The sequence below is a fragment of the Petaurus breviceps genome, unplaced genomic scaffold (genome assembly GCF_028583685.1).
Source record: "Petaurus breviceps papuanus isolate PSGF00001 unplaced genomic scaffold, PetGlider_PUasm1.0 287, whole genome shotgun sequence".
Classification (NCBI taxonomy): Eukaryota; Metazoa; Chordata; class Mammalia; order Diprotodontia; family Petauridae; genus Petaurus; species Petaurus breviceps.
This window is the reverse complement of record NW_027186029.1, coordinates 2,148,732-2,164,236: the sequence shown is the minus strand read 5'-3', so window position 1 is coordinate 2,164,236 and position 15,505 is coordinate 2,148,732. Positions and strand designations below refer to the sequence as shown.

General features: G+C 44.2%; 1 pseudogene; it reads left to right on the top strand.

Moving 5' to 3' along the window:
* Positions 1-8,680, top strand: part of LOC138167686 (zinc finger protein 420-like) — a 30,290-nt pseudogene extending 21,610 nt beyond the window's left edge.
* Positions 8,681-15,505: the final 6,825 nt, after the last annotated feature.

The following is a 15,505-nucleotide window of genomic DNA, read 5'->3' as shown; positions in this document are numbered from 1 at the left end:
CACCTGGGCTGTGTTGGCCCCAGGCTCCTACAGTCTTGCTCTTTGTACTCTAAAGTCCAGAATCGGGTCATCAATGATATAAACGGTTCCCCCCTCATAACTGCAAACACATTTGTTCTTCTGACACCCCATATACCATGTGAGCCATTTCCCCGTGCCTGGCATGTTTCAGAGGTCATTTGTAGCACTGTCCTCAGCTTCAACTGCTTTTACTCCGAAGAGAAGGAATAGGATTTCCTTTTTCCAATTAATAGGACTTGCAGTTTCCAAGCCAGATGTGATCTCCCAGCTGGAGCGAGGGGAAGCACCCTGGACACCAGGAGGGATCCAGAGAAGTAGCCATCCAGGTGAGTGCGTCACTGTGAACAACGTTCACTTGGCCAATCCGGGAAAGCACTAGGAAATGTGGACGTCTCCTCTTGGCTGCCCAGGCCTTGGGAGAAGAGCTGAGACTGTATGGCCTTGGCTGCCTCCTGGACACTCATCTGGGCCTCCACAGCTCAGGGTCTGTGGAGGGCATCTCTCCCCTCCTAATGTCCCTCCAGTGTCAGAGAAGGGGATGCCTCAGCAGGAGATGGGACTTCCTCTCCTCCTTTGCTGCCCCTTTCCTGATACTCTGCTGTTTTCACCACACAAAAACAAGTTGAGTTCTTGTCTCTCTGGTGTGTCAGCCTTTCACAAACCCGACAATGTGGTGGTGTCCCTGCCCCAGATCTTCTCTTCCCACTAAACACCCCCAGTTGCTTCATTGAGCTGTTTGATGGCAGGAACTTAAGGCCTCCCAACCTTCTGGTTTTCTACCTCTGGACACTTCTTTACTGAGATGCCCAGAAATGACTGTGCACTCGTATCAAGAGATAGCTGGAAAACGATCTGGGGCTTCTAGTGGACCACAAGCTCAGAGGAGGCGGCCCTGGGCTGTGGTGCCATTAAGGGAAGCATAGAATTGAGAAGGGGGAGGCGAGAGTCTCCTCGTGGCCAGCCCTGATCAGATCTGTCTGGAGTGTTGGCTTCTGGTGGCGGGATTCAGAGGCCGGGTCCGCTTTGCAGTACCCACTCACTGCCTTTTTTGTTTAATTGGGACATGATTTGTTTTTCAATCTAGCAAGGTCTCTCCCATTCAACCTGCTATTTATTTGTAATGCAGAGACCAGGGCTGTTGGTTCTTTTGTAGCCAGGACACCAAATACTTGGGAAATGTTTAGCTTTTTACAACTAGGAACTGGCAGCTGGAGTGTGTTGTCCCTGAGGTTTTATCTCCCTCCTTTCTATTCCCTGAAGCCCACGGTCAGATAGTTGTAGGAAGGATTTCACCCTCTTAATAAGTCAAAGGAAATCACTTTTTCTGAGAATCCATGTGACCCATTTCCCAGATATTTCAGGGGACTGTGACAGTGGCTCAGTAATCCCACCTGCCAGCTCTCTCAGTACCTAAGGATGTAATGCCATACCTGGGCCAGGACACGGGCACTCCTCAGAGGCAGGGGCTCTCTTAAGATCTCAGTATTTGTCTTAAGTGTCTCTTCCTTTGAGTCCCTCTAGTTCAGTCCTTTCCAGCCCCAAGGTTGGATGAGAAAGCTGAAGAAGAGCCATGTTATCTTTCCCATCCAACATTGGAAGAGTCCTGCCTCCTTCTGGATCGCCTTTCCCTGAGCTAGCTTAAAACAGTGTTTGTATTCTGTATTCAGCAGGGTCCAGATATTCTGTGCTCTCAATGTGGCAGGCCCATGCAAGTCTCCTCTTCCCAGTGTTCCCACTGTTTCTACCCCAACACTTAGTTCATGAGAATCTGTTCTAGAGCCGTATTTCCCTTGGTTGGCACCTTCGTGTTTTGAAGCATAAAATTCTCCAGGTAAGTCCCGAGTCACAGCTCCTCCAGCTCAGTGAGGGAGACCTCCAGCTGGCAGCCAGACTCCCAGCATCCTCTTCACACCCTCTGCTGGGCCTCTGCCAGACTTGGGAGCGGCTTCTTTTTTTAACATACAATTTTTGTTTTTTAAATTGCTCCAGATTTGACAAACAGCCGCAAACATGCACATTGCAAAATTCAGAAACATAAGCACTGCGTCCGATCTCTGTGGTGTGCAGCTCGTATTTCTCAGCAAAATTAGAGAATAAATTCAGCACGTTAATTTTAAAGCTGTCCCACTTATCTTGACCTTCTTCTGAATCTCTCTCTGCTCACTTCTGTTTTTGAAGGTTGCCATGCAGGGGTGGCTAGGTGGCACAGTGAATAGAGCACCAGCCCTGGGATCAGGGCCTGAGTTCAAATCCAGCCTCAGACAGTTAACACTTACTAGCTGTGTGACCTTGGGAAACTCTCAACCCCGACTGCCCTTCCAAAAAGCAAAAAAGTTGCCCTAACCATCTTTTCTTTAGTCCCTTCTTTTCTTGGCTTCATTTACTGTTTCCCTTTCCCCACCTCCTCCTCAGTTAAAAGCCGACACTTATACCAAGTAAGCACAGCTAAGTAAAACATGCGTTTGCTGGTCAGACTGGGCATGGGCGTCTCAGTTTGCCCTGCTTGTCCCACCCTTTTCTCTCGGGCACTGCTTGGCATGTTTCTTCATTGGTTTCCGTATCACTTTACTTTTCCCGAGTGTCTCTGAATGCACCCTTTGCTGTCTTTTCCGATGGTGTAACAATGTGCTATACAACAATAACATACTGTAATTTGTCCAGCCATTCCTCAGTCGATGGGCGCCCACCTTACTTCTAGATCTCTGCTATAACAAAAAGTGGTTCTGTCAGTATTTTTCTATACAGAAGTCCTTTCTCTTTTCCTTTGGGTTTTTTTTTTTTTTGAGGTATATGTTCAGTAGTGGTGCCTCTTGGTCCGAGGCCATGCCGGATTTCATGACCCCTTGGGCCTGGCTCCATCACAGTGGGCCCGAGCCCTAGCTCCACTCTCACAGCCTTGCTGAGCCTGGATTCCCCTTTATCCGTCATCATTTCCCTTTCTGCCATCCTCAGTATGAGGTGGCCCCTCAGGGCTGCTTTTGTTCATGTTTCTGCCGTTTTTCTGGATGTTGAGCATTTTTGTGAGTGTGTAATGTGTGTCTATGGATAGCTTGGACTGTTTTTCCTCTGAGAAGATGTCCTTAGACCATTTATCTAATGAGATGTAGCTCTTGTTCTTGAATCATTGTCTTGTATGTGTCAGGTGTGACGGGTTTATCAGGGAAACGCTACAAGGGCTTTGTTTTTTTTCCTGTGCTTAATTGTTTCCCTTGGTCATTAATAACACTGATTTTGTTTTTTTGAAAAAACGTTTCTATCTATGTAAGGCCAGTTGTCCATTTTATCTTCTGCATCCCTCTGCACGTGTATTTTCTTCCGTACTCCTTTAATTCATTTGTAATGTGGCCTTTTATGTCTGGATCACACATCCATTTGGAGCTCCCAGGGGTGTCTGTGGGAGATCTTGATCTAAACCTGATTTCCACCAGACTCCTTTCAGGAGCTTCTTCTCTTGGCACAAATCTAAAGCTACTGATGTCTGCCCACGCTGCGCCCTCTTGTCTGTGTGCTGCCGCATGTCCGAGGCCGTCCTGGCCTCCCCCGACGTCCCTGGTCACCATCAGAGCTGTCGTCATGCCTTGCCATGTAAGCTGTGCATCTCTCCTGTCATCTGATTCCTTGACAAAGACCTTTACTCACCAAAGTTCTTTGTTGGTCATATGTCATAGCCTGATCACACCCACCAAGGCCTCTTCATTGCCCTCAGTGTCATATCTGTCTTTACGTCTTCAAAGGCAATGGTATACGCCACATGTCACTTCCACTTAACAGTACTAGGAAATTGTTAGTACTGAAAAAATGGGCCTTTGCTTTCATGAGAATCTTAGGGTCTATAAACACTTTGCAGTTTTCCTCAGAGGAATCCATCTTGCTCTCCTTTTCAACTCAATGCCAAACGTATTGTCTCTTTCCTGTCCATCTCCAATATAGATACTGTTCAGCAAGCTCTATGGTACAGTTTCAGAACATACATTGAAATATGGGTGATAGACATTGTTTATCCTCATGATCTTTTTTCAGTAGGTGGACAGACCAAACTCTTTTGAGAATTTATAAATTTCTTCAGGAATATTCTGCATTGTCAGGAGTCTTTGACATAGTATGCAAATGGTGTATCTGGAAGATAGCAAATAACTACAGAATTCTTTAAATGATCATAGAGTGAACACACCAAGACATGTATAGGGCTTAGATAATTAGAAATGTAAAACTATTTTGATTGAAATGAAGACAGACCTGAATAATTAGAGGCAGAACGTGTGTGGACAAGATAGGCCAGGGCGACAAAAGTGACACCGCTTCCTAAATTAATCCGCATATTTTATATTGTACCAATTGAGTCACAGAGGGGGATCTTTATGGACTGACATAACAGTAACCAAATTCATGGAGTAACCAGGTGAAGACTATCAAGGGAAATAGTGAATGGCCATTTTAGTGAGAGGGCTATAGTATTATAAGATCTCAGTTACATTGTAAAATAATAATTATCACAAATATCTCAGACCAATGAATGAAATAGAAAAGTCAATAAATGGAAAGAACTTGTAAGTAATATCCATAACCCTAATATTTGATAAACTCAGAAACACAAACTCCTGCAGAGGGACCGCTTATTTAAACAAGAACTTCTGATAGACGTAGATGTATTATAACATCTTTCTTGATGGAGGATGCAAAAGGCAGGAAGATGTATGTGTTTTTTATTTCATTTTTTTTTTTGGTGCTTTTTTACGTTTTGTGTTTTTTTATTTCATTCAGATTGGGAGGCTACTCATGAAACCAAGGAATCAGCTCTAAAGCTGGACATGTCAGTAGAAGAACCATCCCAGGAATGTGCTGCCACATTAAAGAGTGAGGAAAAACACCCTCAAAAAGGAAAAATCACCCAAAAGATGCCTGAGAATGAACTGAGAGGCCTCAGATATAACAGCTGTGACAGTAATTCTAGTCTAGGGCACATCCTTTTGGCACAACAGAGATTATCTGCTGGAACAACTCTCCATCAGTGTGATAAGAGCAGAAAGCACTTCAGACTGTCTGCAGGCTTAAGAAAACATAAGAGAATATGTTCAAAGAAGATATTTTCCAAGTATGGTGAATTTATGAAATTCTTTAAGTATAACTCACACTTTATTGAAAATGGCAGGCTACATAATGGACAGAAGCACTATCACTGTAATGAATGTGGGAAGGACTTCAGCCAGAAAGCCAGTCTTACTCAACATCATAGAATTCATACTGGAGAGAAGCCATATGAATGTCATGTGTGTGGGAAGGCTTTCCGCCAGAGCACAGGACTTAAGCAACACCAAACAGTTCATACTGGAGAGAAGCATTATGAGTGTAATGAATGTAGGAAGGCTTTCCGTCTGCCAACACAGCTTATTCAACATTATAGAATTCATACTGGAGAGAAACCATATGAATGTGATGACTGTGGGAAGACTTTAAGCCAGAGTATACAACTTACTCAACATCAAACAATTCATACTGGAGAGAAACCTTATGAATGTGCTGAATGTGGGAAGGCCTTCCGCCTGAGAACATTGCTTATTCGGCATCATAAAATTCACATTAGAAAGAAACCTTATAGATGTAATGAGTGTGGAAAGGCCTTCTGCCTCAGTTCACAGCTTATTCAACATCAGACAATTCATACCGAAAAGAAACCTTATGGATGTACTATGTGTGGAAAGTGTTTTCATCAAAGAGCCTTACTTACTCAACATCAGACAATTCACAGTGGGGAAAAGCCTTATGAATGTAATGAATGTGGGAAGGCCTTCCGAAATAGCACATGGCTTACTCGACATCAGACAATTCATACTGGAGAAAAACCTTATGAATGTTATGAGTGTGGGAAAGCCTTCTGACTGAGCGCATATCTCATACGGCATCAGAGAATTCATACTGGAGAGAAACCTTTTACATGTAATGACTGTGGGAAGGCTTTTACCCACAATGCAGGACTTTCATTGCATAAAAGAATTCACGCTGGAGAAAAACCATATGAATGTGATGAATGTGGGAAGGCCTTCCGACGAAGATCAGGGGTTGTTGAACATAATAATTGATAATTCATACTGGAGAAAAAACTTATAGCTGTAATGAATGTGGCAAGGCTTTCCGCTGGAGAACAGGACTTATCCAACATCAGAGAACTCATACTGGAGAGAAATCTTATAAATGTGACATATGTGGGAAGGCCTACCGCTTAAGCAAAGGACTTACTCAACATCAGAAAATTCACACTGGAGAAAAACAGTATGGATGTACTGAATGTGGGAGTGCCTTCCGTCTGAAAAGACAGCTTACTCAACATCAAAAGCTTCACAGTGGTGAGAAGCATTATGAGTGTGATCAGTGTGGGATGGTCTTCTGCCAGAGTAGAACCCTTATTCAACATCAGAGAATTCATAGTGGAGAAAAACCCTATGAGTGTAATGAATGTGGGAAAGCCTTTCGCTTGAAGACACGTCTTAATGAACATCAGACAGTTCATACTGGTGAGAAGCGCTTTGAATGTAGTGAGTGTGGGAAGGCCTTCCGCCAGAAAACACATCTTACTGAACATCTGTCGATTCACAGTGGTGAGAAACCCTTTGAATGTAATGAATGTGGCAAGGCCTTCCGCTTGAGAACACAGCTTACCCAACATCACATAATTCATACTGGGGAGAAACCATATGAATGTAATGTATGTGGCAAGGCTTTCAGTCACAGGACAGAACGTAATCGGCATTATCGAATTCACACCGGAGAGAAACGTTATGAATGTAATGAATGCGGGAGGGCCTTCCGCTTAAGCACACACCTTACCCGGCATAAAAGAATTCATACTGGTGAGAAACCTTATGAATGTAATGAATGTGACATGGCCTTCCGCCTGAGGGCACAGCTTACTCATCATCAGAGAATTCACACTGGAGAGAACATTTAGGACAGTTGTCATTGAAGAAAGGGTGGCCTCCAGAGCAAACACCTTTCTCTCATCAGTTAATACCGAACAGAGAAAACTTGTCTATATAACAAATGTGGAAAGCACAGAATTTAGGAAATATTGAGTACTCCATACAGAAAAGCCATATGCAAATAATGAATGGGAGGGTGATGGCTAGAATGCAAACTTGTGCTGAAAAGTAGCGAGCTTAAAGGGAAATCCCCCAGTTGCGCTATCTATCTACTTTCTAGCAGGGTTCCCAAAGCTTTTTTTTTCCTACCTAAAGTTTCTTATCACCTTCCTTCCAAATCCCAGAGCTTACTGTAGTTGACTGAGATGACTAATAAATTTAAATTACCTAATCTTAGCTTCATTCAGACCTCAGCAAATGTGGATTCTAACTTAATTTTTTTTCTCTTTCTCCTCTTTCTTGTACCTGTCTAACTTCAACCTATCTACTGGCCTCTTTCTTGCTGCCTGCAAACATTATCAAATTTCCTGCATCCTTGAAAAACTTCCCCGGAATTACCATCCCTGATAGCTGTTGCCCTGTATCTTTCCTCTCTTTGACAGCTACATCCTGCTCAGAAAAGCTCAAAACACCTTGGCTGCCTCCATTTCTTCTTCTCTCAATCCTCAGTCTCTTTAAGTGTTGCTTCCAGCCCGGGTTTGACTGACTCCAAGATTACTAGCGATCTCTCATTTGTTAGCTTGGCCTTTCCTCAATTCTCAGAGTTCTCGGCTCTGCAGCATTTAATTCTGTTGACCACCGACTCCTAATGGGTACTTTCTACTCCATGGGTCTTCGTGACTCTGCGTTCCCCTGGTTCTCCTACGTGTCGGGCTGCTGTGTTTTCTCAGTCTCATTCTGTGCATAATTATCCATATCTCATCCCTGTCTTTATGAGAGTATCCCAGAGATCTGTCCTGAGCTGCCATCCATCTGCACTCTCTCTTGGATTTCTCATCTCTTACATAGTGAACTAGTAAATCAAGGCATGTGACTCCTAGATATCTCTTGAATTCTAGTATCATATCTCTAACTGCATATTACACATTTGTTACTCAATTCCCTGTAGGCCTCATAAATTCATGAACATGTACAAAACAAAATTTCATTATCTTCCCCCTAAAACTCCTCTTCCTAAGCTCCCCATTTCCATTGAGAGTGCCACTGTGCTTTGTTGTTATTCTGTTGTGTCCGACTCTCCATGGCCCCATTTGGGGTTTTCTTGGCAGAGACACTAGAGCAGTCTGCCATTTCCTTCTCCAGCTCATTTTACGATGATGAAACTGTGGCAGCCAGGGTGAAGTGACTTGTCCAGGGTCACACAGCTAGTAAGGGTCTGAAGCCAGATTTGAACTCATGAAGATGAACCTCCCATTGCTCTACCCGCTGCGCCACCTTGCTGCCTCATAGAGCGCCATTGACCCAAATTCACAGCCTCAGAGCCATCCTTGCCTTGCCCTCTCACCCTGCGTCTTGAATCAGCTCAGCAGTATGGGCTTTGCTACCTAGGACATCTCTCAAATCCCTTTTCTTCCCTGAACTCACACCCTAGTTCAGATCAGCCTCCCCTCCCTCCCGAAGTCATGGTGAAGTCTCTTCATTGCATCCCTGCATCCAGCCTCTCCCATCCTCCATACAGCTGCCAGAATACCAAAGCAGAGGACTGCCATCATCACTCCCCTGCCAAGACCCTCTGCTGTCTCCCTTTTCCTTCCAGTTTCAAATGCAGACTCCTATGTTTGTCAGCATACCTTTCGGGCTTCTATCATGTTACTTTCCTGTTATGCACTCTATGTTGTGGTCAGGCAGCCCTTCCCAGTGATCCTCATAGATGACATCCTGTCCCCCATCTTCATGGCTTTGCATCAGCTGTTCTCTGGTCTGCAATGCCAGGCTTGCCTCTTTATTTCTTTCTCACAATATCCATAGTTTTCTACATGTTTTGGCTCAAAAACTACCTGTTGCATTATTTGGATTGAGATTGTATGTATTTTTTCTTTTGGTTTATCTCTGTCCATACTGTTTTATCCCAATAGAACGTAAGCTCTTTCGAGGCAGGACCAGATAGATTTTGGTCATTTTATTTCCAACTTAGAATTAGTCCCTGGCACTGGTAGGTTCTTAATGCTTGAATGAATGAAGATGAATCAGTGGCAAACATTTGCCACCTCCACCACTCAAATTAAAATTTGTTAAAATCATTGACCCTTTTTCCAGCCTTCTGGTCACCAAAGTATCCTTTTTCCTTGCTGAAGCTAATTCATTGTCCTGCCCTCTCGATCCCCCACCTCCTAAATCTTCACTTTCCCTGTCAAATGGGCCTTTCCCTGCTGCTTGTGTTTCTTATTAAGTTAGACAAACAGTTGGAAGCCCTTTGAGTGTAGAAGGCATTGAGCTATGTGATGTGTACCTGTGGTGGGCTGTCCCTCCCTCCTCACTCCCAACAAAACCTAAGCCAGACAAGAGCAGGAACTCTGGGTTGGGTTTTTGTCCCTGGTTCTCAGCTTGTCATGTGGTGGACCACCCAGCAGGTTCTTGAGAAATGTTTGTTAAATACAAAGACAATAGTGAAGAATTTTCCCTGCCCCCTGGGGAGCTCACTTCACTGAGGGAGAGGATATCTGAGCAAATACAGAAGCTCAGGATCAGTTGAAGAAGAAAGTGCCCATAATCACCCATAAGGTGGTACCCAAGTGGAGACTTGGAGGAAGTTAATGATTCTAAGGGGAAAGGTGAAGGAGGGAGTGCATTCCAGGTGCTGAGGGCCATGGGTCCAGTGATACAGATGAAAGCTGAGCATTAAGGTCAGAAAACAGCTAGCTGACTACTTTGGCTAGATTGTAGATCAAGATTGAAAGGGCATAACGTGCAGCAAAGTTAGGAAAGGAGGTTGGACTCATACTGTAGGAGACTCTAAAGACCAATTTAAAGAACTTTCCAATCAGTAAAAATTTACAAAGCACCTACTGTGTGCTGGGCCCTGCTAAGCCCTGGGGATACAAATGTGAAAAACATCCTGCTCTCAAGGAACTTACAATCTAATCGGGGAGACAGCACACAAAAGGAAGCTGAACAGGGGATGGGGTTGTACCTGGCTCAGGGGCATGATGGAGAAGTGAATAAGGAGGACCATCAAGTGGGAAATGGAATGGCCAGTGTGGGCCCCTCCTCACATGGCTTCTTGGGAGTCTGAGGGGAAGAGGGCACTGCTGAGGCATCAGCTCCAAGGCTGACTGAATCCAGCAGGATGATGAGATTCCTGGGGTCTGGGAGAAGTCTGCAAGAAGTGCATTCAGATGTGTTCTGTCCCAGGGCCAGCAGGGAATTGCGGAATGTTTTCGAGTAGGGGGATTAGCCCTGTTATTTAGAAAGGTGGCTTTGGCATATCTTCTAGTTTTTCAGCCATATCCAACTCCTTGTGACCCTTTTGGAGTTTTCTTCGCAAAGATACTGGAGTGGTTTGCCATTTCCTTCTCCAGCTCACTTTATAGATGAGGAAAATGAGGCAAACAAGGCTAAGTGACTTTTCCAGAGTCACACAATAAATGTCTGAAGCCATATTTTAACTCAGCTCTTCCTGACTCCAGGCCTGGCATTCTTTGTACTGTGCCACCTACCTGGCATCTCTATAGAGAATGAATTTTAGAAGGGAGAAACTGGAAACTATTGCAGTAGTCCTGAGTGGGAAGGAAAGAGGGGTTAAATTAGGGTCGTGGCAATGTGAGTGGAGAGAATAGGACCAATGCCAGAGAGGTTGTAGAATTGAACTAGGGCCAGCCTGGTGAGTTCTGAAGACCTGGCTCTGCCCCTTAGTGCCTGTGGGGCCGTGGACCAGTGTCCTAATGAGGAAGATCAGAGATGTGCACAAGGTGACCCCTCAGGACAGCTCTCCTCTAAATCTGTGATCATTTTGTGGGGAAAGAAAAAGAACAAATTCACTCTGCTTTTTAAAGTCTGTCAGAGACTCTTATTTGTGATGTAAGCAACTTCAGGGAGATGCAAGACCTTGAGTTTCTCTTGGCAGCCATGTGAGTTCTGCCTAAAGCAATTCTCAATGAACATTTTATCAAAATAAGTTTTTTTTTACCAATGTCTGTTTTCAAACCATAGTTTTCCCAGTATCCCTTCCCCTCCCAGAGAACCATCCCATACAACAAATGACTCAGCCCAACTGATGAATCCATTGGAAAAGTCTGAAAGCATAAGCCATGTTTAACACTTGTGGACCTCCCACCTCTGAAATGGCTGGGTGGGGGAGGGGATGTCTCATCTCTCATTGTTTGAGCCGTGCTTGCCAATTCATATTTTTAATAACAATGAAATAAAGCTTGGTGTTTGTTGAACACCAAGGTTCCCCAGCAATGCTCTCTCCTTGCTGCAGTTTTGACACCCATCGGTGCTTTGTCCATTGGGGGGATTCTTCAAAACTGACACCACGGCCAGTTGGTACAGGACATCTTTCTGGTTGTTCTTTCCGCCTTTCTGTCAACTAAAGGACACACAGGTTGTGAGTATTTGCATTCCCTCAAACACAAAATCAGTAAGGTAATAATAGCTAGCTCTGCTACAAAATTTCTTGCATTTTTTTACATTTTTTTATTGAATTTATTTATTTACTTTTCGTTTACGACATTCAGTTCCACAATCCTTTGAGTTCCAACCTTTCTCGCCCTCCTTCTCCGCCCTCCCCCCCGCCATGGAGGCATGTAATCCGATAACAGATTTTGCAAATACCTTCCCATTAAACATTGGTCACTTTGTAAAGAAGAATTAGAACCAATGGAATGAACAACGAGAAAGAAGGAACAAAAAAGAACAAAAGACAGAGAGCAGGTAGTCTGCTTCCCTCTGCATTCAGACGCTGTAGTTCTTTCTCTGGATGGGGATGGGCCTTTCCATCACGAGTCCTTGGGAGCTGTCTTACAGCCTTGCATTGCTGAGAGGAGCCCAGTGTATCCAAGTCAGTCATCACAGATACAACATGTCTCTTAATTATGTACCAAGTTCTCCTGGTTCTGCTCCCTCCCTCAGCATCGGTTTACAGAAGTCTCTCCGGGTTATGAGGAAGTCTGGCTGCTCATTTCTTATGGCACTGTAGTATTCCATTCCATTCACATACCACAACCTGTTCAGCCCTTCCCCAGTTGATGGGCGTCCTTGATTTCCAGTTCTTTGCCACCACAAAAAGAGCTGCTGTAAATAGTTGGGTACAGACAAGTCCTTTTCCACGTGGATGATCTCTTTGGGATACAACCCTAGAAGTGGTCATGTAGATAGCCCTTTGGGCATAGTTCCAAACTGTTCTCCAGATGGTTGGATCAGTTCACAGCTCCACCAACAATGTATTAGGTTTCCCACATCTTTTCTAATATTTATCATTTTCCTGTGTTGTCATCTTAGCCAGTCTGACTGGTGAGATGTGCTACCTCAGAGTTCTTTTGATTTGCATTTCTCTAATCAATAGTGATTTAGAGCATTTTTTTCATATGCTTGTAGATATCTTGAATTTCTTCCTCTGAAAACTGGCTGCTCATATCCTTTAACCATTTATCAATTGGGGAATGACTTGTATTCTTATAAATTTTACTCATTTCTCTGTATATGTTAGAAATGAGGCCTTTATAAGAGACACTCATAAAAATTCTTTCCCAATTTTCCACCTCCCTCCTAATCTTGGTTACAGTGGCTTTATTTGTACATAAACTTTGCGGTTTATGTAATCAGAGTTATCCATTTTGCCTTTTGTGATGCTCACTATCTCTTGTTTGGCCATAAAGTCTTCCCTTCCCCATAGATCTGACAGGCTACCCCTTGCTCTCCCAGACTGCTTACAGTATCGGCCTTCATACTTAGCTCTCGTACCCATGCAGACTTGGTTCTGGTGCACAGTGTGAGATGCTAGTCTGTGCCCAGTTTCTGCCGTACCATTTTCATTTTCCCCCTTATGCTATAGCATTTTAAGGTTTGCCAAGCACTTCACAATTATTATTTCATCTGATCCTCACAATGGCTGTACAAGTTAGGTACCATTATTATTACTATTGAGGAAACTGAGCCAAATCAGGGTAAAGTGACTTTCCCAGGGTCACACAGCCAGTAACTATCTGAGGCCAGTTCTGAACCCAAGTATCTCTGACTCCAGCTCCCTACCTATGGGTAGTAAGAATGGTCCTTGCCCAGACATCAGCAAGTGCTATGTAAAACCTCTGGCCTCATTCCTCAGAGCATAGCAGAGTGTCCTCCAGATAACACACGGACTGTCCTGAGGCTTTTTGTTCCATCTCAGTGTTCCTAATGTGCTCACTGTGGCATTGGGGGGTGGCAGGGTGTAGCACTAGGTGTTGTTACTTGTCAGAGCTTCCATGGTGCGTAAATTCCTTGTGCCAACAATGGTCATGCTTCTGTGCCTCCAACAGCAGGCTGGGTCACAATTTCCGGTCTCAGCCAAAGGAGCTGCATTGAGTTGGCTCCCTCGATTTCAGGGAGTTCTCCGGGAGTGCTCAGTTTCATGCACATACACATGTTTCTTGCTCTTTTGTTGTGTTTTTAACTCTGTGGTTTTTAAGAGTGGGTATTACTTCAAGGAAATGTGCAAAATGTGTAGCTCTTAGAGAAGACACTTCAGTGGTTCTTCAAGAGGGTATTTGGGGAATTTGAAGCATTTCAAGCTTCATTTGAGCTCACAGTGACTAAGAGCCATCCCACTGAAACTCATGAATCCAGAGCAAACAGTGAGCTGGGAGTTGAAGGGACTCTGATTCCTCTGCAGGATGACTTCTCATTGGTGCAAGAGCAGCAGAAAGGTGAACAGAAATGTAAAAGAACAAGCCCTACAAACCATGGCTTGTGAGACATTTCAGAGACTGGAGAGTTGAAGATTCCAAGGAGGTGACTTTTAGCAATTAGACTCAGCTCAAGTTTTCATTCAGAGCTTTGTCATGAGAAGGCTAGATGATGTTGTCAGATCTGGGTATCTCCATCAGACTGTAAAACATCTACCTAAAAACATTTGGGAATATTTTATTTTACTCTCAGTGGACCTGGAAGTCTTGTCCAGATAAAGGGGATGAGGAGTGCTGAGGAATATACCGCTGTCCTGAGCAGAGTTATTATGGAACCTCTGAAATTCCTGAATGCAAAAGGAATATTGGCACATAGCCTTGTAACATAGCACAGCTCTCAGAAGGTTCAGACATTCATCCAAGGGATGAAGATAAGTGCACTTCAGTGGTTTGGAAACCTACAAGCTGTAATCAAGACACTCATCAAAAGGACACGTAATGGGGCGGCCAGGTGGCTCAGCGAGGAAGAGCACCGGCTCCAGTGTTGGGATGACCTGGGGATCGAATCCCGGGCTCAGACACTTAGCACCCACCCAGAAACACCTGGCCGTGTAACCTTGAGCAAGTTACTTAACCCTGATTGCTTAAAAAAAAAAAAGACAAGATACGATGGGATGAGAAAACATGGTTTTCTGAAGACTAAAGAATGTTTTGAAATCTCATAAACTAGATATGAAAATGCTTAAAACAAGTAATTGTAGCAAAATGACGTTGCATATTAAGAGGTTCCTTAAGTTGTAAAAAAAAAATTGTAAAGATTATAGTAAATGTGTCAACAAACTTCATTGTCTTGCTTTGTCCCAAGTAATTGTACACTCCTGTAACATTACCTTGAATAGAACTCGTTCCCAGAGATAGAAATGGCTGATTTGGTAACTGATTGGATTTCTAGGATGGTCAAGAACAAACTGGCTTGTTGGCCACCAAGGTTGTGCACGTGGGTGACTGAAAGAATGGTGGCTGGACCCACGACACCTGCACTGACTAGCTTCAACAAGTCCTGTGTGTCCTCTGCTTCTACACGGTTGTTTGCTTGGTGTTTCCCCCTTTACTCTCTGAGCTCTATGAGAGTATGGGCTGTCTTTGCCTTCCTTTGTATCCCCAGCTCTTAGCACAGCACCTGGCATTTAATGTGTGTTGACTGACTGCGAGTAATAGAGACATGTTGAAGAGTTGTGAGTTTGGGGGGAAATAGTTCTGTTTATGACACATCGAGTTTGAGAAGCTCAGTGAGCAGTTGGTTAGGGGGGCTGGAGCTCATGGGAGAGGCAAGGGTGGTGACGGGGGCGGGAGGACAGCCCCACATCTGTGAAGATCCAGGAAGGGAGACTGAGAGCTGTTCCAGAAGGGAGGAAACCAGAAGAGCAGTGTCATGAAAAGCCAGTCTCCACACACCAGCCGATGCTGCTGAGATGTCAAGGGCAGGGATGGAGAAAACTACATTTGACTTGGCGATTAATTTCTCTTTGATAACCAGGAATGGGGCAGTTTCTACTGGGTGATGAGGTCAGAAGCTAGATTGTAGAAGGTTTAAAAGTCTGGGAAAAGTAAGTGGAGACACCTGGTACAGGTGTAATTTCAAGGAGTTTAGTTGGATGGCAGGATCTGGTGAGAGTTATCTAAAGACGGGGAGACAGACTTATTTCTAGGCAAGAGTTGAAGGAACCAGCAAATAGGGAGAGACTGAAG